General features: G+C 44.0%; 1 protein-coding gene across 3 annotated transcripts in view; it reads left to right on the forward strand.

Moving 5' to 3' along the window:
• The window catches only part of MARCHF3 (membrane associated ring-CH-type finger 3), a 158,262-nt gene that overhangs the window by 88,883 nt on the left and 47,586 nt on the right, over positions 1 to 21,793 (forward strand). The gene's annotated exons all lie outside the window — the stretch shown is intronic.

Here is a 21,793-nt window from a genome sequence, read left to right on the forward strand (position 1 = left end):
TTAAATGGCCACAGTGGCTGGAGCTGAGCTGATCCAAAGCCAGGAGCCAAGAGCTTTGAACTGGGGCCCTTTGGGGATTCTGGTTCTTGCAAGGGGAGGATTGACCATTTGAGCCACCATGCTGGGCCCAGGGATAGGCTTTTTAAAGAAAAGATATGTGAGAGTTCAGCACAATGGCTCAATTAGCTAAATCCTCCCCTAACAAGCACTGGGATCCTCTATGGGTACCGTTCATGTTCTGGCTGTTCCACGTCTCATCCTGCTTGCTGCTTATAGCTTGGGAAGGCAGCAGAGGATGACCCAAAGCTTGGGTCCCTGCACCCACATGGGAGACCCAGAAGAAGCTCCTGGCTTCGGATTGGCTCAGCTCCAGCCATTGTGTCTACTTGGGGAGTACACCAGTGGATGAAAGATTTATCTCCTTCTCTCTGTAAATTTACCTTTTCAATAAAAATAAATCTTATTTTTAAAAAAAAAGAAAACATGCATGCAAGATGAGTTTCATCCAGGCATGAATTACAGTGCTGCCAGCTGTGAGTTCAGTGTTAATTAAACAATATATATTTAATAAGGTATCTTTTTCAAAAATTAGTTATATGAAAAAGTTTCAGAGAGAGAAATCAATCTTAAATCTGCTGGTTCACTCCAGAAATGTCCACAGTAGCTGTGCCAGGAGCCAGGAACTCCATCCGTTTCTCCCACATGTGTAGCAGAAACCCAAGCTTGGGCCACCTTCCCCTGCTTTCCCAGGCACATTAACAGGGAGGTCAGTCAGCCCTGGATCAGCCAGATTCGAACTGGTACTCAGATGGGATGCTGTTGTAGCATGTGACAGACTGCTCAACCCAAGGCACTGCAGCTCATGAATAAGATGCTTTAAACTGAGACCCACAGAAACGATTTTGTTGGATCAAAGTGTTATGGCCAGTGATCTGGGGGAACCTAACCCTGCACTTCCTTTAGGAGCAATGGCTGTATATTCACTAGCAGAGCTCACAGCTAGATACAGCACATTCCTGCCTTGATCAGCTAAACTTGGGTTGCCTGCCTGTCCAGATTTGTAGATTTGGGGCTTACATGCCTTCAGACCAAAAGAATCTTCAGTATTTAAATCACAACTGATTATTTTCAAAGTGCTTATGGTGAATCCTTTCATCTCTTCCAATCTATGGCAGTTCTCATTTGTGCTTATTAATACCATATGGGATTCCAAAGAGAATCCTGATGAAGACTTACCACCTGGCACCAGACAATGAGAAGTGGGCAGTAGCCAGTGCTGCAGGAGTGCTAAAGGTACTCCCACCTCAGCCCCTCCCTACCTAACAAGCTTCCTTTCACATAAAAGGACATGAAGAGAGGGATTGTGCAGGTATGCCTTGAATCCTAACTCCTTTAGGGGTAGGGTTATTAATGAATAAGTAGTAAGCGTTGAAGTTGAGGACCACCAGTTAGTATCTACCCAAGCATGGGGTTATGTTTGCTACATTGTGTGCACTAGCAGGAATTTATGCACCTGCTATTTTTACATAGTAACCATAGAGAAACCTCTGGCAACCTGTGTAATGTTTGCTGAGAAGAGTAGTCATTTGCTACTTCAAGGACTGAGACATCCTCAGAACTCACTCCTCCACTCCCAGTTACTGAACTTTAATAGGAAAAGTAGAACACTGCATGGTTTTTCTTACTCTGAGTGAGGAATGGAGATAATTATTTATTTTGGCCTCTGCAAAACTGAGGAAATATTACATTTTCTGCATTACAATGCACATGTGGAATTATTTTCCTCAAACCAAATTCTAACTTTCCATAATGGAGGAAGATAGCTTCCAGGCATTCTTGCCTGCAGTTCTGAAGTGCTGCAGTGAGAGGATGAAATCATTGTGCAAGATGCGAGTGAATGAGTTGTGATGTCTAGAAAAATGTGTGATGACTCACAGTTACGAGAGAAGTCACACCCACAGCATAAAACTTTAAGCACATAAGGAAGCAGATTTGGCTTCAAGGGGATTTTTGGATTCACTTTCTCCTCCCCCCCCCTTACATATTAACTCCTAGCTTTATAAAAACAAAGTTTTATAGAATCAAATCAACACAGAAGAATTGCATTGTCCTCTAAATTAATAAGAAGTGCATTGGGAAACAGAAGTCTCAGGTCCTCACACATATCAGTGAGAGCCACTGATTTATATATCTAAGATTTCATCCTGATTCCCTGAAGCCAGTACACACCATCTTGCCCAAGCATTAAATACTAAGATGCTTCCTGTTTCACAACTTGAGTTTTATGGAAATAGCTTCTATTTTCCCGTATGTGTTCAATCCTACTTGACTTTATTAGGAAACTGGGAAGTTGTATGCAAACTAACCTAATCATAAGTGGGGAAATTTTTTTATTTTGTTAACCCAAAGCTTGGGGAAATTTTACTCTGTTACTCCCCTTGCCTTTCTTATCTCACTCTTATCCCAAAAGGAGCAACAAAGAGCATCTTGCATGCTTTATGCATTTTATCTGTAGTAAAAAATAAAGGTAGCATGTCACAGTAATGGGAGTTGGGAAGGGAGCTCCTCAAGTTCTTCTGCTAACTTTAGGGTAGTGAAAAAATCCATAAAAATCCCTGTACTATAGTTTCCTCATTTATAAAACAGAGGTGACAACACTCACCCATTCATATAGGGCCACATGTCTAAACAGACAGCTTTGGATGTGTAAATTCCAAACAGGAATGATAAACGATGCTTTATAACATCTTGGCAGATTATTGCAGCTTGCTGGTGTTTGTACATTTGTCTTCTCTAACAAGAATATGGATAGCATATATTCATGTTAAGTATATGGATTTTCAATGTAATTGGTATATTTCTGGTTAATAGAAAGTAAGTCAGCCATATTTAATTTGGCACATTGGATTTGTGTGGGGGAAAAAGAAGATTCATGCTGTCTGGGCCATTTTGTCTCTCCACTGTTGACATCTGCGTCTGCCGCCACAGGCAGAAGAGGGGCTGCTGGAGGAGTCGGTCATGAACCTGGTGGTGGTGGTGACCACTGGACCGTTTCCAACTCTGCTGTAGTGCTCAGCACTTGGGGGTGTTTGTGAATCCATCATTTTAGTTCATTCTGAGGACACCCAGTGTGGCTTACAGCTGCTGAGTTGGATTTCATGCGTTAGTAATGAAAGGCCTGAAGCAGAGGGAGAGTGTGGTACATGCTGGTGGGCCTGTGGTGGGTCAGCAGCAGAGACCTGGGGGCTCAGGGCTGATCCAGGCGTACCCCTCTGGTCTCGCTGTGGCCTGCAGCAGGCTGCCTTGGGGAGAGGCTGTGGCATCCCTCCTGCACATTTGAAGGAAAGGGAAACCTCTGCCTGCTTCCTACGTGCTTCACGATAAGGGAGGGCTTTTTGCTTGCTTCTAAGATTTGATTAGGCCTGCTCTGGTTTGGTTTCTGTTTACTGTATATTTTCTCAGGAGTCCAATTAATGTGCTCTCCCTCTTGAGGGTTATAAATTGTTATTTGTTTAGCTCTTTCCTTTCCTAAACCTAAATATAATAAAACTTCATTCTATTTTATAAGATACCAAAAGCATAAACAATGAAAAGAAAATAAGAATCACTTGGTAACCAGGAAAAAAATACTCCATATACTGACGTGTCATGAGTTTCAGGTAATTTCAGGTTGAAATTCGAAACACCTACATGTACTACTTTATCCAGTACAGCCTTCTATTCTGTTTCCAGTGCCATGAAGCACTTATTATGAAAGCAATGACCTCCCCCATAGTCACCAATATGAGTGTGCTGTCTTTCAGCTTTCCCCAGTTGCCACACAGTTGCCCCAGCAGTTCTACTAGAAAAGAACACTTCAAGTTGGGCCCAAGTTCTTGTTTTTTATGTCCCAGAAATAGATTGCTTAAATAAAAGTCTCCAATGCTGTGCCCTAAAAACCAATCTCTATAAGTACAATTGCCTTTGTATCTTAAGGCAATTGATGCACACCTGCGAACTGGGTGTGTGGGGGGGGGTGGGTGTACAGACCCTTTACTCTTCTCTGCCCAGTATGGTCCAGGCATTGTCTTAACATATATCGGTGATTTCTGTTTGTCTAACCTGAGTATCACTGAGAAGATGACTGAGAATTTATATTTCATTTTATAAATGTTATATATCTGTGCATGAACATGTGTATACATACTCATGTTAAAATCACATGGACGTGTATCTTTATTCAGTTATCAACTGTAATGTTTCAGTGACATAGAACCAGTAGGAATCACATATATATGTACAGAAATGCACACAAGCACACATATATAGGTGAGAGAGCTTCCCAAAGTTCATAGAGAATGGGATTAAAAGATAAATTATTACAGTCCAAATTCTTGAAATGCTTGTATATTTTGTGTATGAATTTGCTTTTTCTGTCAACTTTTGTGAAGAATCAATGGATCACGGGTTTAGGGAAACAGGCAGATCCCAAGATCTGCAGTCAACAAAGCTGTGGCTAAAGGAAGAGCAGCTGTAGTTGTAGGAAGGCCCACAGACTTAAGATCCAAGAAGAGATGTTCCAGATTGAGTTGGAAAAAACAAAGATGTTAGTTGCAGAAGTCAGGCAGAAGGAACTCCCTGCTTTGGGGAGAGCATCAGAGCATCTTTTTGTTCTGCTCAGACCTTGGTCTGATTGAATGAAGCCCACCCACATTCCCAGGAGAGCTGTGTGCTCTTTGCAGCCTATCAGCTTAAATATGCATTCCATAACACACTGCCCAAAATGCCCAGAATACTGGCTAGCTCACTACCTAGACCTTCTGTGGCCCAGTCAAGATGAGCCATACAATTAATCATCGTACCTGCTCTGTGGTACACCTCTGCCTGCCTGCCCCAACTGCAGCTTCAGATGGCTGTAAAATGGCTGCAGAATCTTTTCTCCCCCTACCCCAGCATCCGTTATCTGGTGGTTTTGCTACGACTGCACGTCAGAACAGAATCTGGACCTCCCTCCTCTTGCAAACACACCATGTTACAGCAAACAGAAGCTGAGTGTGTGGTGGTTAGTCTTAAAACCAGCTTGTAAAAGCCCATTCATTAACGATACTTCTGAAATGGAAGCAGTGACACCATTCCTACTAAAACCAGCCATTTTATCCCCAGCAGGAAAATGTATCACAGAATCCAAATCAGGATGCCAGAAATGCTGCCCCCACCAGACTTATGTTCAGCCTCAGGCAGAAAACCAACTACCGGGGGCTAGGGCAGGATGACAAGATTTAAGAGTAAGACACTCCCTGTTTTGCCTTTCATAGTGCTCTGTATTGATGAAAAAAATGGAATTTGCTTTATTTCTGAGGTATTTTGGCACTTTATCCCCCAAATTCTGTCATTTATTCCTTGGATTTTTTTCTTCCAGCAGTACTCACTATACCATCTCAGGCAATCACATGCATGTGGGCAAGTGAGGGTGAATTTAGGACCTTGTTTTATGGGCCTGGTGTGGTGGCCTAGTAGCTGAAGTCCTCACCTTGCACGCACCAGAATCTCGTATGGGTGCCAGTTCTAATCCCAGAGGCCCCGCTTCCCATCCAGCTCCCTGCTTATGGCCTGGGAAAGCAGTCGAGGATGGCCCAAAGTCTTGGGACCCTGCTCCCACATTGGAAGACCCAGAAGAGGCTCCGGGATCCTGGCTCCAGATCGACTCAGCTGCTTGGGGAGTGAAACATCGGATGGAAGATCTTCCTCTCTGTCTCTCCTCCTCTCTGTATATCTGGCTTTCCGATAATAATAAAAATCTTAAAAAAAAAAAAAAAGAAAGAAAGAAAGGCCTTGTTTTAGAGATTCTTGGAAGCCATTACTAGGTAGAAGTTTGTGTTACTGGCCTGCCTGATAATTTTCCTGGATGACTTCTAGATAGGAGTGCCTGCTTTCAGGTTTGGTAGTGGACATAGGGGATTCCTCAGAATTTGAGAAAAAAAAAATATATGTGTATATATATATATATAGTGGAACTGTGAAGTAGCACATGGGGTGCCACACTGTACACAAGTCAAGTCTACTAGAGGGCAGTGTATTACTGAGTGGGAAGACTGTATCAGTTTGTGGTGGTAGTATTTGATCTGGATACAAAATTTCATATCAAAAAAAAAAAAAGAATCCATAGGGCTGGCCCAGTAGTGTAGCAAGCTACTCCTTGGGCTGCAATATCACCGTCCCATATGGACGCTAGTTTGAGTCCTGGCTGCTCCACTCCCAATCCAGCTCCCTGTTTATGGCCTGGGAAATCAGCAGAGGATGGCCTAAAGCCTTGGGACCCAGAAGAAACTCCTAGATCCCAGTTTCAGTTCAGCCCAGCTGTGGCCATTGCAACCATTTGGGGAATGAACCAGTGGATGGAAGAACTCACTCTCTCCCCCTCTGTCTCTCTCCCTTTCCCCTTGACTTCCAAATAAAATAAACAAACAAACAGAAAAGTGAATCTGTTTAATGCTGCAATGAATCAGCAGACATTTTTCAGTGCCCCTCCTCTCCCAGACACTTGTGAAACGGCAGTAGGTGGAATAATTTTGTCAGCAGAGGTGACAGAGGGCTCTCAGATAGGGAGAAGTTCTATACAATGTGCCTTTCAATGTAGGCTTCCCAATGACTGCATTATCATTGAAGAAGATTGCTCATGTAAAGAGACTGTGTATGTTTTTAAAGCTTAAAAAATGCAGTTTACAGAAGCAGATTGGAGCTTTATTTCTTGAAACTAATAAAAGAGGCTTATGGGAATTGGAAAGAAATAAAGAGAATGATTTTACAATCGTTTGCAAATATACAAGTATCTCTGGATGGCCTTTTTACTCTTTTTAATGGAAACGTCCCCAAACCTTCATGGTAATGGGTAATTCACATAGGAACTCATCTTCATTATTCGTATAATTTTTAATTCTCCCAGCATTTAGTTTCTTGTACATAAAATCCGCTTAAGAGCTCTAAAAAGGTACTGAAGAGAATGCCATGTGTACCGCAGAAAATTCTGTTGTTGAGTTTGCCATAGCAATCATCGTTTGTAAATCTAAGAAATGAGTCCAATTTATGAATAGACCAAGCAGCAAAATCATCATGCCTCGTTGGCGTGCATTTGCACTGTCATCATGGATTGCCTTTGATTGCATTCCTTTTCCTAGCAGACAGAATGTATTTTGTGTCACCTTGAAAATGGAACTTCATAAAAATCACAGTACCACGTTTTGTGGCCTCTTGGAAGTGTCCAGATCCTTGTGATATGACCCAGACACCCACAAGTTTTAAATTTCACCTTCAGCATATCCCTGTTTTATTTGAAAAACCACACACTTTCCCTTAAGCTCTACGTAAAGGAGGTGAAGAGAAAGGCTGGTTTCTAGAACTATGGTGCTACACAGATGAAAGCATTGTCAGGACAGCATAGTGACTTGCCACCTTGTTGAGAGCCAAAGTGGGGCCTGGCTTTTGGGATGCAGCACTGCAGGTAGCAGCAGGAATCCCTGCCTGAATCTGTGTCCTCTGGGAAGATCACACTGCTGAGGGACAGCGTTTGTCCCTCTCCTGAACCCCACATTCAATGACATGCTAACAGGCAGAGCTGCTCTCTGCCAACACCCACTGGGGCTGCCTTAACAATGCCTGCATGCCCTTTTTTCATAGAGGCATTATTGACATGCACGGGAGTGAAGAATGTTAGCCAAGCTTGAACCCTATGGACTGGTGGCAAAAGCCCACGTGCCGATTCCTGACCACGTTTTTATTGTTCCACCACTCTGACTTTGAAAGCACTGTGTTGTCTCCTATAATAGTGTCAGTATTATAATAAATGTCTATTGGCTCAAACAGAAATGCCAGAAGCAACAGGATTCCCTGGAGACCTCAGAGGCTTCTGTGGCCCCAGCGTGATGGTTGCAGCCATCAGTGTTTGCTCTGATCCAGCCTTGACACTGGCCTCTTTATATGCATTACTGCATTTAATCCTCATGTAGTGTGAGATGGGCAGCATTTATCCCCAGCTTGAAGAGATATAAAAATGACAGATGGACAAGTCAAGGCATTCCGACCCAAAGAAAGTGACTGCAAGGCTCACGTACTGAATAGCTGTACCAAATGGCCTCTCCCAGCTCTTAAAACACACACACACACGCGTGCACACACACACACACACAATTGTTACACTTTTTACTATTGAGGTATGACTGTCTTCTGTGCTCATTTGATGACTGTCCCCAACTGATGGCCTTCGCAGTCTGCTGTTTGTGCTCACATTGAAACTTTACAGTAGAGATTTTTTACTTCTATAGTCCCTATGCTCTGTGGCTAGATCTAGGATAGTGACAGTTTGCGGTAAATTTTTAGCCTCAAGATAGCTACACACATATTGACCATGTGAGTAAGATATGCTTTTATTTCTCTTAACCAGCCAAGTCAGAACCTGAAAGTATGACTTGAGATTGAAATATATGAGCACCAATATGACATTCTAACAGTATTTACTAGAAAGATCCTCAGTAGCAACTGGGTTGCTTTTATTAGCTTGTTTCAAGTGTGTATTTCCCTCTCACTTATTTCAAAAGAAAGTCTTGGCAGTCTTGAGACCATGGGGAAGCCCTTCCTGAAAGGTTTCTTGCCAGTTTCACTGCTCTCCAGGAGTTCATCTCACCCACGCCCTCACGTGTGTTTCCCAACCTGTTTCCTGCCTCCTTAGAGCAATGACTGCATGCTGGTCTGCTGGGCCACTCTGATTTCATCCTTTCCCATTGCTGCTGCTTTTCCTTTCTGTGCTCAGTTTCAAGCTTAAGTAGAAACACATACTGGTTTATGAGCATCTGGGTTTCAGATTGTACATGTGCTGCATGAATGCTTCCCACGTGATATTTAGCATATTATCTTCCCATTATCACTGCTTTAATATCCTCCTGCCACATGCCTGTCAATAAAGCAAGGTGAGAATGGGCAAGGAATGTCCCTGCTCCTAGGGAATGTCGAACAAAGACCTGGATTGCTGTCCATCTCAGAAACGCTGACAGCCGTTGTGACTGCCTGTGTTGGAAGACTTTTGGATGTGCACCCTTAATGGTGAAAACAAAGGCAGCCCTATCTCATTCTTGGACATACCCAGCCCTGATGGAGGCTGACGCTCAGTGTTAACCTGCCATTATCAAGGTGGCCCTGTAGATGGCACCTGCAGGCTTTATTGAGTAGGAGCAACTTCCAGATGGGTCACAGACGGATCCCAGACAACACAGATTGGTGGCCATAACTTAGAGGTGTGCAAAGGTGTTAGTTCTGCTCTCCCCAGGTTTGGGGTACCTTCAGATGGTGCTGATAGCCATATGAAAGTGGAGTTCCAGGGCCGTTGCTGTGGCATAGTGAGTTAAGCCTGCAGCACCCACATCTCATATGGGTGCCAGTTCACGTTCCAGCTGCTCCACTTCCCATCCAGTTTCCTGCTATTGCACCTGGGAAAGCAGTGAAGGATGACCCAACTACATGAGTCCTGCCCCAGCTTAATTGGTTTCACGGCCACCTAGGAGGCTTGGAAGAAACTCGAGGCAGTTGGCTTCAAACCAACTCATCCAGAGCTGTTGCAGCCATTTGGAAAGATCTCTTTTCCTGTTTGTCTCTCCCTCTCTCTAATCCCACTTTTCTAATTAAAATCTTTTGGGGGGCAGGAGGAGAAGGGCATGGCAGTCAACAGGGGCAGTTACACCAGGCAACCTGTGCCACAATAAGCCAAACAAGGGATGCCTTTGCTTTGTTCTCCTTATTGCTAAGGGATTGGTGAGTGCAGAAGCCCAAAGTGGGTCTAGAGATAGACTATCAGTCATGGGAGGAGATTGGGGTACCAAACAGGTGGGGTAACAACACCAGACCTTTCCACCTAGAGTGCTGAGAGATTGCAGGGCCACACCGTCAGCTTGTTTTGTGCCTCTTTAAATTTCAAATTCAGTTCTTTGTGCCCAAAAAGAAGGGTCTGTTATGGGGGTAGTGGTTTGCCTTTTTAATTTAAATAAGGACAGGAGGACTTTTTAGAGTAATATAAATTTAAAAAAAAACTTAGTATAGATTGGCCTCCAAAGGTGAGAATTAAACAGTGCTCATACTTTTGTGTAAATTGTGTTTCAGGATAATTAGATTTCAGTGAATGATGAAGTAATATCATTTTAAAAAGCATGCTAGGTGCTAAATGTGCACAGGAAGTTAGAACTAGAGGTATAGGTATACAACCCACAAATAAAATAATTGATTTATTCCTCTCTTGTACACATGCAGTTCAGAAATGTTTGAATTGGTAACTTCCCTGCACCCACCCACCCAAGTGGGATGTGGTGGGACCCAAGTGGGACCTGCCTCCCAGTGGGCTATGTGGAAAAGAGGACAGCAGGATCCCATATGGACTCTTGTTCTTGTCCTGGCTACTCCACTTCCTATCTAGTTCCCTGCTTGTGGCCAGGGAAAACAATAGAGGATGGCCTAAAACCTTGGAATTCTACACCCACCAGGGAGACCCAGACGAAACTTCTGGTTCCTGGCTTCAAATCGGCTCAACTCCAGCCATTGTAGCCACTTGGGGAGTGAACCAGTGGATGAAGGATCTTTCTCTCTGTCTTTTCTTCTCTCTGTAAACCTGCCTTTCCAATATAAATAAATATATTTTAATGGATGTTTTAGGGTGATGGGACAGCCTCTGGTGCAGTGGCAAGTTTACTGTTTGTGGTTTTCCTATTCCATACCTGAGTGCTTGGATTTAGGTTCTGACTCCATTTCCTGTTCCATTTCTGGAAAGCAGGACATGATGGCAAAAGTAGTTGAGTCCTTGCCACCCTGGTGAAAAACCTGGTTTTGTTCCAGTTTCTTGGCTTCTGTCTGGCCCAGCCCCATTTGTTCTAAACACTTGAAGGGCAAACCAGCAAATGGAAGATCCCTTCTCCTCCTCCTTCTGCACCTCTCTCTCTCTCTCTCTTCCCCTTTCAGATAAGTAAAAAATAAACTAACTTTTTAAAGGACATGTTGCAACAGCCAGTGTGAACCATTTAACATGAGCGTGGAAGGAAAGGAAGGAAGTTGAACACAAGTAGGAGAAACTTGGAATACATAGCATCCAAATGTGTGTATCATTGGAACAATCCTAAAAGATTTTCAACCTAGTTGGGAACATCTTACATGGTCTGGGTATTAAGTGAAAGCAAGGTATTATTCTTATGATAATTTTGTAATTTTGTAAGAAATACAATTTGCTTAAAAACCTTCAAAAAGGAAGGCAGAAAGAGTGGCAAAATTCTGATCCATTTTTAGATTGAGATGATGGAATATGCACAGGTTATTATATTATTCTATTTGACATTTATGTGACAAAAACAGTAAGGAAAAGAACAACAAAGTCTTCTCGGGGATGTTAGTGGGGACTCCTTGCCTGTCAACAAGACAGAAACTGTGAGAGGAAAAATATTATTATGTGATACTTCAAAATTGTGACTTTTCCTTATTGTTTTAAAAATCACCTTTATAAAAAATAAAATTGGTGCTGCTAGGTTGAGGGGGTAGGTTCTGGGAAGCTGATTTTGTTGCCTCCCATCAGACAACTGAAAAAGAATTAGGAAAGCAGAGGGGCCTGGCATTAAAGGAGTGCTGATGTGAGCTGCTGTAACGTGCTTTCTTCTGCATCTGCAGCGCCTGCTCTCTGGGGACCTCTGTGGCTACATGTGTTTTTCACATTTATCAGTGAAATTGGAGACTCAAGAATAAAACACAGTCCTCAGGAACACTGCACTAATTTGCGACATGCTAGGGATTTTTTTAGCCCATAAAACAAATGAGTGAGCTCCATGAGGGTATAACTATTATTTTCACCCTGGAAGGCAGTAAAGATCCACTGTATTTATTAAGCACTTAGAAAATAGAAAATGAATAGTACTATAAAAATAGAAAAATACATTCACAGTGTGGCTGTTATTAATGTAGCTCCCTTTTTCTGAGGGAAAACCACCATGGTATGAGAATATGAAAGGGTGGACCTCTGGTATTACTTAGATAATAATTTATTTCAGAGTTGATATAACGTTTTTGTTTCTAACAAACAGGCTGAATTGGGTTAAGAAGCCTCACCCATTATTTTTGGCAGAACTGGATATACAAAGAAATGAACAGACAAGATATTTAATTCAGGATCTTCCTTCTGAGTGGCTGAGGGAATTAAGGGAACACTGTTGTGGGAAGACAGGCCTCACTTAAGATGAAAGAGTGGAGCATGTATAACAGGCTTCAGGCTTCCCTGGAGAACTGAGAGCATGCTGGTCGTCACCATAAAAGAGTTCCAGGTAGAACCAGCACTCCGACAGGTGGTAACTGTAAGAGGAGCTACTGTCCACTGGTGCCAGCCTCAAGGTCAAGACACATGGTATGCAGGTGCAGGCAAACAGGCCTCAGACAAAGGAACCAGTGCAGGGAGGGGTGACTGCTCCAGTCAGAATAAGCAGTGTGCTGAATTGAGGCCAGTAGGAAAATAAGTCTCATAACCAAGAAAGAAAACCTATTCATGAATTTCACAGTCCGCAGGAATCCAGGGCACAAATATGAAGAGAGTAAGCAATAAAGTAGTCTCAGGGAATTGAGTCCTTTGCATGAGCTACTTTATTCCTGTACTTATTTGTGCCTTGATTATTTAAAACTGGACCCATGGTAGTGCAACAAAGCCAAAAGAATTTACCCTTTCTTCAGCACAGGCAGGATGAAGGGACAACAGTGCCTAAAGCAAAGAAAAGCAATTCCAGGTCATTTCTGTGGCTTTCACCCATGTATATGCAGGACTATCCCAGCAGCTGCCAGTCATTCTGCCCCCACAAAAAGTTTGCTTAGAAAGAATGGATGGTAATAGCTGTGAAGAACTACAGACTTTAATAGCATGGGTCAGGAGCATAGAGGCAGATCCAAAAGGTGCTTCTTTTCCCCACTGTCCGGCCCCCACTGTTGTGAAATGACTTTGTGGTGCTGCAGACTCCATCTCTGGCCAAAGCTAAGAGCCCTCTTTGTGCCAGGTGCCAGGCTCACACCCACCTTATGACCCCAGGGCCAGGAGGAGTCTGAGGTTCTGTGTCCAGTTCTTGGGCTCCTTGATCCAAACCAGAGCTCTGTCTCCTCCTCTCCCCCAGACTCACAGAAAGCCCCTGACTTAGAAGCCAGAGTAACAAGGCACTCAGGATCAGAGACCAAGACTACACGTGAAGGAGTTGCAAGTGTCTGTGGAGATGTCTGGTAACATAGATAACAGCACAGGGAGTGCACCTGCGATGCCAAAGATGGCCAGAAAATCAAAAGCCAATGAGGCTGCAGGCGAGCAGGGTGACTGAGTATGCCTGTGGGTCAGTGCAGGACAATGCAGCCACATGTGTCATGGGTCTTTTTTGCTTCACAGCAAGCAGGTACTCTGTGAGGGTCTGGTCATGCAAGTCTGGTGGAATGTGAAATTTGGGCACTACCCCGTTAACGGGCAAGATTTCACAAAACATGGAAGAAAGCCCCAAGGTTCATTCCCAAATAAGCCAGCAGTTGTCCTAGCTGATACTGGGTGGCTTATGGAGAAGTTGAAGTTACAACTTGGAAATGAATCCTAAATCGGCTCAGAAAATGTGTCTGAGCCTAGACAGAACAGGTGATTCCAGTTCTTAGAGTGTCTTCAGCTCTCGTCACCGAGGCATTCTTGCCTTGTCAGCAGCTGTCCGGTCCAGCATGCTGCTCTCTCCATGCCCAGCAGGTAGCTGTTTGATTGACTCTGGGCACACCAATATCATTTGAAGAACATTTTTGTATTTTTGTTTCTGAATAATATCCCATGAATGTCTCTTTCTGTTTTCTCTTCTCCTCTCTCTCCATTTTTTTAAGTCTGAAATGTAAACTTTCCTGTTGCGCCTCATTGTTCCCAAGCTCCCAGAATCTATCCGTGTGGCACTATACCCACTAGAATCCCCCACCCTGGCCCTGCTCTGCAGGACTGCATGTGCAGGAGCCTGTTATTATTTTTAAGTATAATGCAGCTGTTGCTGTGCCTTCAAACGCATAGTGTTGTCATGGGATTTTTAATTGTCATTTTCATCTATGTAATTAAAATTAAATGGAAAAAGGTGGATAGCCTCCAAAATCTGAATTAAATTCATGAGTACTTCTTGTGGGAAAAATGTGTAAATATGATCATGTTTTTTGACTTGCCTTCAGCAGAACTGGAGGATTGTACCTGGATCAAGAGAGAATCCAGGAATTCTAAATGGGGGTGGGAGGAATGAGAATCATTGTATGCCTCTGATCCTTCTCGTGTTGTGAATTGAAATCGTAACATGAATGGGGCATGGTAAATAACTATCATGGTAACTTTAAACAGGTGCACTGGGAGTGTGTCAGTATAGTTCTGCAGATCCAGCCAGCCTTGTTCCACTCTGGCATCATCCTCCCTGAGGCCTCTTGTTGGTTTTTACATGTTGTTCAGGACAATGCCATCACCCCATACATGAAAGCCTTCTCCATGCTCAGAAGCAGGCATCTCACCTGCTTCCTGTGCTTTCCAATTGTGGCAGTGGGCACAGAGCAGAAAATAATGAGACAACAAAAACCCACAAGCTTTTTTTTTTAACTCCTTGGGCTAGCTAGTGTTGCCCTCGACACGCCCATCAGGCACTGATGGATGTGTTTATGAAGACTCAGATGGCTACTGTGTTTGGAATGACAAACTCTGCTCTGCATAATGAGGTCAGTGAGGCATCCAGAACAAAAGTGTGTGATTTGGAAGCATGAGTCTGTAAGCACAGCCCTGCCGTGGCTGTTCACGTTTAATGAAGCGGCTGCATCGCTGCCACACGCTCAGAGCCTCCCCTCCTTGGTGTGTTTTTGAAAACTTAAGTGTTGCTGATTATCATGTCCCAGCAATCTCCTTGGAGAGCCTTTGTGCCCTGTTCTCAGAAGAAATGTGCTGCTTTTACATGTTCGTGGTTTTGAAATTAGTCATTTCTCCATTTTCCCTGGGAGGGAAGGTCGCTGTGATTTCCTACCTCCCGCCTTATCTCAGAGCACTCGGGAGGCGCTGAGTCAGTTCGTCAACCACCCAGTGCACTGTCTGCCTGTAACATGCCTGAAGAGCCAGGGAAATGAGCCATCAAAGAGCCTTCCTATTCTTGGGGCTGTTCTTAGAATTTAGTGTTTGAGCATCTAACTCAGATGGGAAAGCTTCCAGGCAAGAAATGGCTGCTGGTTTTTTCTCACCTCAGTCCCAAGCTGACTTGTATTGTCTGTCCATTGCTTGTTCTCATCAGAGATGCCATTCTCCCTGACTAGACAGCTCCTTTGTGGAAGCTAGGGACATTTCAGAGATCTATTTTGAAGCAGATTTATTCACATAAAGCTCAGGTTGGGTTTCTGAATCCTAAACCAGGTACCAATGTTGAACCCTATGAAAAGAAGGACTTTTGGCCATCTGTGGTTCCATGGTTGCTTTCCCCAAACCTAAGGTATTGGGTGATTTCCCCTGAGTAATAAGGGCATGGTTGGGATTGGCGAGGTGCCAAATTCTGCAGCTCTGCCACGTGGAGACAGCCTGGGGACTGCTCTGTACTCTGTCGCGGGGATGTCATGGACTCCCCTCCTGAAACAAGGCTTTGTTTGAGACAGCTTTGCTCTGCACCATCGAAGTTTCCTGGGAATCCGTGTGAGTTCCCACACTCTTTACAAATGTGCTTGAGTGGGTGGAGGAATTGAACAAGTTGATTTACTTCTTTGATTTGCTTTGTTGACAACTGTAGCTCGTGAGACACAGGATGCTTCAGGAACATACTGGGATCCACAAAGCTCTTGGTTACTTCTCCTTCTAACTTAAATCTTAATTGTGGTAAGAACACTTAACACAAGAGTTATCTTAAGTATGAAGTTCAGAGTACTACAAAAAGTTCATGGAGGGATGGGTGTTGTGATGCAGCAAGTTAAACTGCTCCTTGAGAGACCTGCACCCTGTGTCACAGTGCCACTTGTGGAATCTTAGCTACGCTGCTTCCAGTTCAGCTGCCTGCTAATTTACCTGGGAATCAGTGGAAGATGGCTCAAGTAGTTGAATCCCTGTCACCTGTATGAAATATCCAGGTGGAGACCCTGGCTCCTAGCTTGGGCCTGGCCCTGCCCTTGCTGTTGCAACCATTTGGGAGTAAACCGGTGGACAGAGACTTCTGTCTCTCTTGCACTGTCTATGACTGTGCTTCTCTGTCTCTCTGTCTCTCTTTCTCTCTTTCAAATAAGTACATAGAGGCCATCGTCTGGCTTAGTGGATTAAGCTGCTGACTGTGACACACACATGCTATGTGAGCTCTGATTTCATTCCCAGCTACTCTGCTTCCAATTCAGCTCCCTATGAATGTGCCTGGGAAAGCAGCAGAAAATTACCCAAGTACTTGGGCCGTGACAATTACAAGGAGCCTGGAACCCCAGATGGAGTTCCCAGGCTCCTCACTTCAGCCTGGCTCAGTCCCAATTGTGCCACCATTTGAGGAATGAACAATAACATGGAAAATCTCTCTCTGCGTGCATGTGTGTTTGTCTCACTTCTCTGTAATTCTTCGAAATGAATAAAATCAGTTTTTGATAAGTAAATAGATAAATCTTTTTTGAAGAATTTTTAGGGGGGGTGGGTTTTGGCCTAGCAATTAAAATGCCCACAGCCCTCATCAGACTGCCTGGATTTGATTCCCAGCTATAGCTATTGACTCCAGTTACCTGTTAATCCAGACCCTATGAGGCAGCTTGGGTCTCTGCTCTCATGTGAGGAACCTGGATAAAGTTTCTTGTTGCCAGCTCCAGCCTAACACAGCCCAGTCTCATTTGTTGTTTTTCACAAATGAACCAGTGGAAGGTAGCCCTGTCTGTTTGTCTTAATTTTTCTGTCTCTCAAATAAACTATTTTTAAAATGTTTTTTAAAAAGAAGACTTTTTTAAAGTTCTTAGAGAATGGAATTAACAGATAAGTTTAGTGTGAAAAATTCAGAAATCCATGCACAGTTGTGCATAATTATTGACTGTAGTTATGGTGTCACACTGCAGATTGCTACACCTTATTAATTTCTATTGCCTGGAACTTTATCGTGTTGATTAATAACTCCTCATTAATTTCAATAATAGTTTCTGTACTTTTTTGCTACTTCTTAGAATCTCTGGAATTGAGTATTAAGGTCAAACTTGAAGTTCTAGTCTTGCTCCACCAAATAGACCCTCAAACTTGGGCCTGCACAGACCACTGGCTGTGTGGTTCCTGTGAACTGCTCAGTGCAACCAGCTCTCACTCTGATGTCCTTCATTTTCTCTTCAAACCTTCAGAGTCACCTGTACATCCAGACAAAGGGACTGACATAACAAATCTCTCCCTCTTGTCCAGCTGCATCTAAGCCACCAAATTTGACTTGGCTCTGCTAATGCTGGTCTGATACAAATCAACCTGGAAGGGGATTTGAGAATGGCCAGTGTTTTACATATTTTTATCTATTTATTTATCACATGTTAGGTTCTTTAGAATAAAGGCAGATACTGTTAAAATTTGACTCAAGTACCACTAGCATCTCAGCAAGTTTTCACATGTATGAGAACATACCACAAAGTTCGTGGAAAGGCAGAATTACAAGATAAATTCCTTTTGGTGCACAAAAAAAAACCTTTAAAAGTCATTTTTTTGCATAATGTTTATTTTCCATGAGATTTAGGAAAACATCTTTAAACATCTTCGTGGAAGACTGACCCCTGCATTCCAGGTGTGAAGGCAACAGTGCTGGGGAAGACTCAGAAAGCCCTCAGTGCGTGGCTTCACTAGCCATGGGGAAGATGGTTTCACAACACAGAACTAAGATGTGGCCCAAGCTGAGAAAGGAGTGGGACCCAAGCTTGACCTAGGAAGAAAGTACAGGGTCACATGTGCATGGCACACACTCCTAATTCCCAAAGCACCTTCTGCTATTTCCGCGTATCCTTGGCCTTACACACAGCCAGGTGAGCTAGCTCAGGAAGATTGATACTGTAGCTTCCAACCTTACAAAAATCTCAGAAATAACTCTAAAGGTGGCTCAACTTAGCCTAGTGAATGCGGATCCAGGGTGCAGTGGGTGTTGGCTTTGCACCTCAGTGCAATGGTCCTCCTGCAGTTTCTGGGGGCTGCGGAGGTGAGTGGAGCACATCTGTTGATGGCAGCCACGTTCCCATGGAAATCACCTGCCACTTGTAGCCTATTCCGGAAGCACAGCTGTGATTCTCTGCAGCCTGGTTGGAGCTCCTTCCTGCTTTTGTGAAACCTGTACTCTGTCCTTTGCAGGGGTCACAGTTTCACAGACAAGGCTTGTTATCTTAACAATTCTCTAATCAGGTTTTCATCTATTTAGCCAACCTCTCTGCTTTTGCTGTCTCCCTCTTGTCCACCCACTCCTGCTCTTCTTGTGGGAAGCTGAGTTTGTCCAGTGCCAAATCCTGTTTTGTTCTCAGCAAGAGGAAGAAGTCATACCAGGTGTCAAGCCTAGACAATAAAGCAGCTGTCTCACCAGTGCCATTTGGGGCTCAAGTGCACTGTTCCCTCCTGAATTTCTGCTTTTGTCTTGAGAAATCCCAGATGGAAGAATCCTTGGATGGGCCAGGGGACTCCTTTGCCATCAGAGCAGTGTACAAGTATTGTTAAGAAAGCAGCCGAATGGTGCTTGATTCTTTTCCGAAATATCAGCAGGAGACCAGCACTGGGATAGAAACCAAAAGCTTAGGTCTTGCTAGCATCCACAGAGACAACCTGCTGTTTTCCAGGGGGCTCTGAATGAGACAGGGAAGGCAGTGGGCCATTTATCACAACCCCAGGTGCAATATATGCATGCCATTGGGTACGTGTAGCCTGCCTGCTCTGTGTGACATAGAGGCCCATGGCCTTCCCTGAGATCAAGGCAGGAACAACCCCTTCCCTTCTCTACACATTAAGTAGGTAGAACCACTGTTTCAGGACTGGAGGCCAGTCAGCCATGCCCTGCATAGTCACGAGTGCTCACACTCTATAATCCTTCTCACTCTGTTCTTAAATCAGCAGGACTCGGTACTGGCATGCCGGTCTTAGTATCTCGAGGGGAGTCTGCAGTTTGGCGTATAGCAGATATGCTGTATATTCTTCAGAAAATGCTGGCCTGAGATATCCTTTCAGGGAGGTCCTAAGTTAAATGTGAGTTTGGAGGGTCTTAGGCATTGCATTCTGCTGAGATGGCACAAGAGCAAGAGCCAGGGCTTTCTTATAGAAGAGGGCAAGGTTGGTGTGACAGAAGGTTCCTTCACAAGATGAACTCAAAGCCCAGCACCCATTGCAACTGAAATGAACTGACCAACTGACCCATTGTGTCTATAGCCTGTATGAAGAAAGGAAAATATGGTATTTCATCAAGAAAAGAAATTGTGGGTGTAAAGTGAGTGTAAGGAAAATTGTTTCTAGGAGCTTTCTTCCTTCCTTCCTTCCTTCCTTCCTTTCTTTTATGGCATTTCATTGTGGATATAGGTCACATCTTAGAGCTATCTCCTTTGACAAGGACTTAATCTAGGTTACAGGTGAGCACACTCAGAGACTTTTAGGTGCCCAAATGACAGGCCCTTCCATGGAGGAGAACCCAACTCCCAGCAGTCCTGAACATCATTGACACTGTCTGTGCACCCCTCCCCACCCCCTCCAGTTCTGTCAAGCATCAGGGGGAGCATTTGGCCCTCCAAGCCGAAGTTATGCAAATCCCAAAAATAGACTCTCGGAGTGCACCCAGACATAATGATTGCATGCGGCGAGAAGGTCACTGTGTCTGCTTTTTCTGCCAACACACCCTGGCTCTTAATCTATGGCTGCCTTGAGAAGCCAGAGAGCCGTGCCAGGAAGTTACACTCTGTGACTGTGAGGCATCATGAGAATTTAAAGTCATGTCAATGGGGCTTTGTAAGAGCAAGCCAAGCAAGGCGGGGGTCGCATAGAGTTTTCGGAGAGGACAGTCTTCTGACATCCTTTGGTCCTTCGGCCTTAGAGCTGCCATAGTGCAATTTAAAACAAAACAAAACAAAAGATCTGTCTGGTCCCAACCATGCATCAACTCCACCCTCCCATTCCTGCCAGAAAATAAGAAGACATTCACCCCCAAAATTTATTGTGGTTATCTACGTGACAGGATTATAAGTGGGTTTTGTTATTTTCTGTGTGGTTTTGTATACTTTTTGTAGCAGAGACATCTGGCTTTTACAGTATTAAAAAAAATAATAACAAACTCTAGAAATCAAAATACTACACCCTCCACTAGCTCTCTGGTTATGCTCCTTCAATGTTCAGTACTGGTGTAATGGAGTTAGCATCCCCTGCCTGTGCCCCTGCCACAAGCTTCAGCCAAGGACTTGGGTCTACTTCCCCCCAGATCCACAAGGCTGCTGGGAGAAGGCAGGTGCAGACCGTAAGAAGTCTTGAGGCAGCCAAGGAGGATGGGAAAGGGAAGCTGCTGGGCCACAGCAGATGCCACAGCCACAAGGAGGGGTGATGTTCCCACCCACTTGTCTCAGGCAGCCATCACTGACTTATGCTTGTATACAAGGGAGCTGTCAGCTCAAGTTCATCTGCAGGCACTGAGTTCTTGCCCTGAGAATATCCGATGGATATGCATTATGCTGAACATTGGAAAGTTCCTGTTTTCCAGACCTGTGGGGGTTAAGGAAAATATAATGAGTGTAGACAGCATCCGGGAGGACATGGTCCTGGAGGAAAGAGGTTAGGGAATGTGTCCTTGGCCACCCAGACCTGTGATTGAAATGAGCTCTGATCATCAACCAATCCTGTGGCCATCTGCCTGAGCCCAGGCTGTGTTGGGGGATGAGGCTGGCAGAGGGGATCCATGCACACAGAGACATTGTGTCACATCACCTTCGGACCAAATTCTTCCCAGAGGGCTGTGAAACCTTCTATATCTTAGGCATCACAGGCTGACCTAGTTTTGGGAGTATGGGGTTCCTCACTCCAGTGGATCTGAATGCTTTGAATCTAAGGTCATGACCCCAGCCTGCCACACACAAATCAGGAAACAATTACCTTAGTTTATGTGACTGGGGCTGTGTCTGTGACATCAAACACTTAGTACTAGGTGGTTGTTATGGGTGATAGAGAGCTTGCGCATCACCTACTTTCTTATGACCCTGTGTTGCTGAATCTTAGGTAGTATCTCAACAAATAAAACACCAATGCTAATGTAGTTATTCTCATGTCCATTAAGAAAAAAAAAGAAAACAGAGCAGGCTTTTCAAAGTCATCACTTCATTGAAATCCTTTACTTAAAACAAGGGTGAAATAGGTTTTCAAAAGTATTTAACTTTCAGGACTTATTAGGTACACAATCTGTGTTATGGGACACGTGGCAGAATAGTAACAAAAGGATTCTTGTTGGCAAATATTGTCCTTTAGAACACTGCTACTTGGCCAAATTTTTTTCCTCTCCTTTTTAATCTTAGCTGCATAGAGAATATGTTTTTTTACAAGAAAAAATAGTTGCAAAGGTTTTTAGTCATAACTGTAGTAGCTTCTAGAGTGTTAACAAAGGCTTACTGCTTTTCTGGCGCAGAGTAGGGGTACATGTCTTCTCTTCAGATCTGGGCTGGAGGGCCATCCTTTCATCCTCTTGTGGAAGCCAGGGCTTCTAACGTTTTTATACACTGATGTGCTTCCTGTCTTATTCCTAACCATACCTGCTGTGGCTCTCAGGCTGTGTGTGTGTGCAAGTGTGCATGCATGCTCATGTGCTTGTATTAA

Source organism: Ochotona princeps, chromosome 19, assembly GCF_030435755.1.
Source record: "Ochotona princeps isolate mOchPri1 chromosome 19, mOchPri1.hap1, whole genome shotgun sequence".
In the NCBI taxonomy this organism is placed as follows: domain Eukaryota; kingdom Metazoa; phylum Chordata; class Mammalia; order Lagomorpha; family Ochotonidae; genus Ochotona; species Ochotona princeps.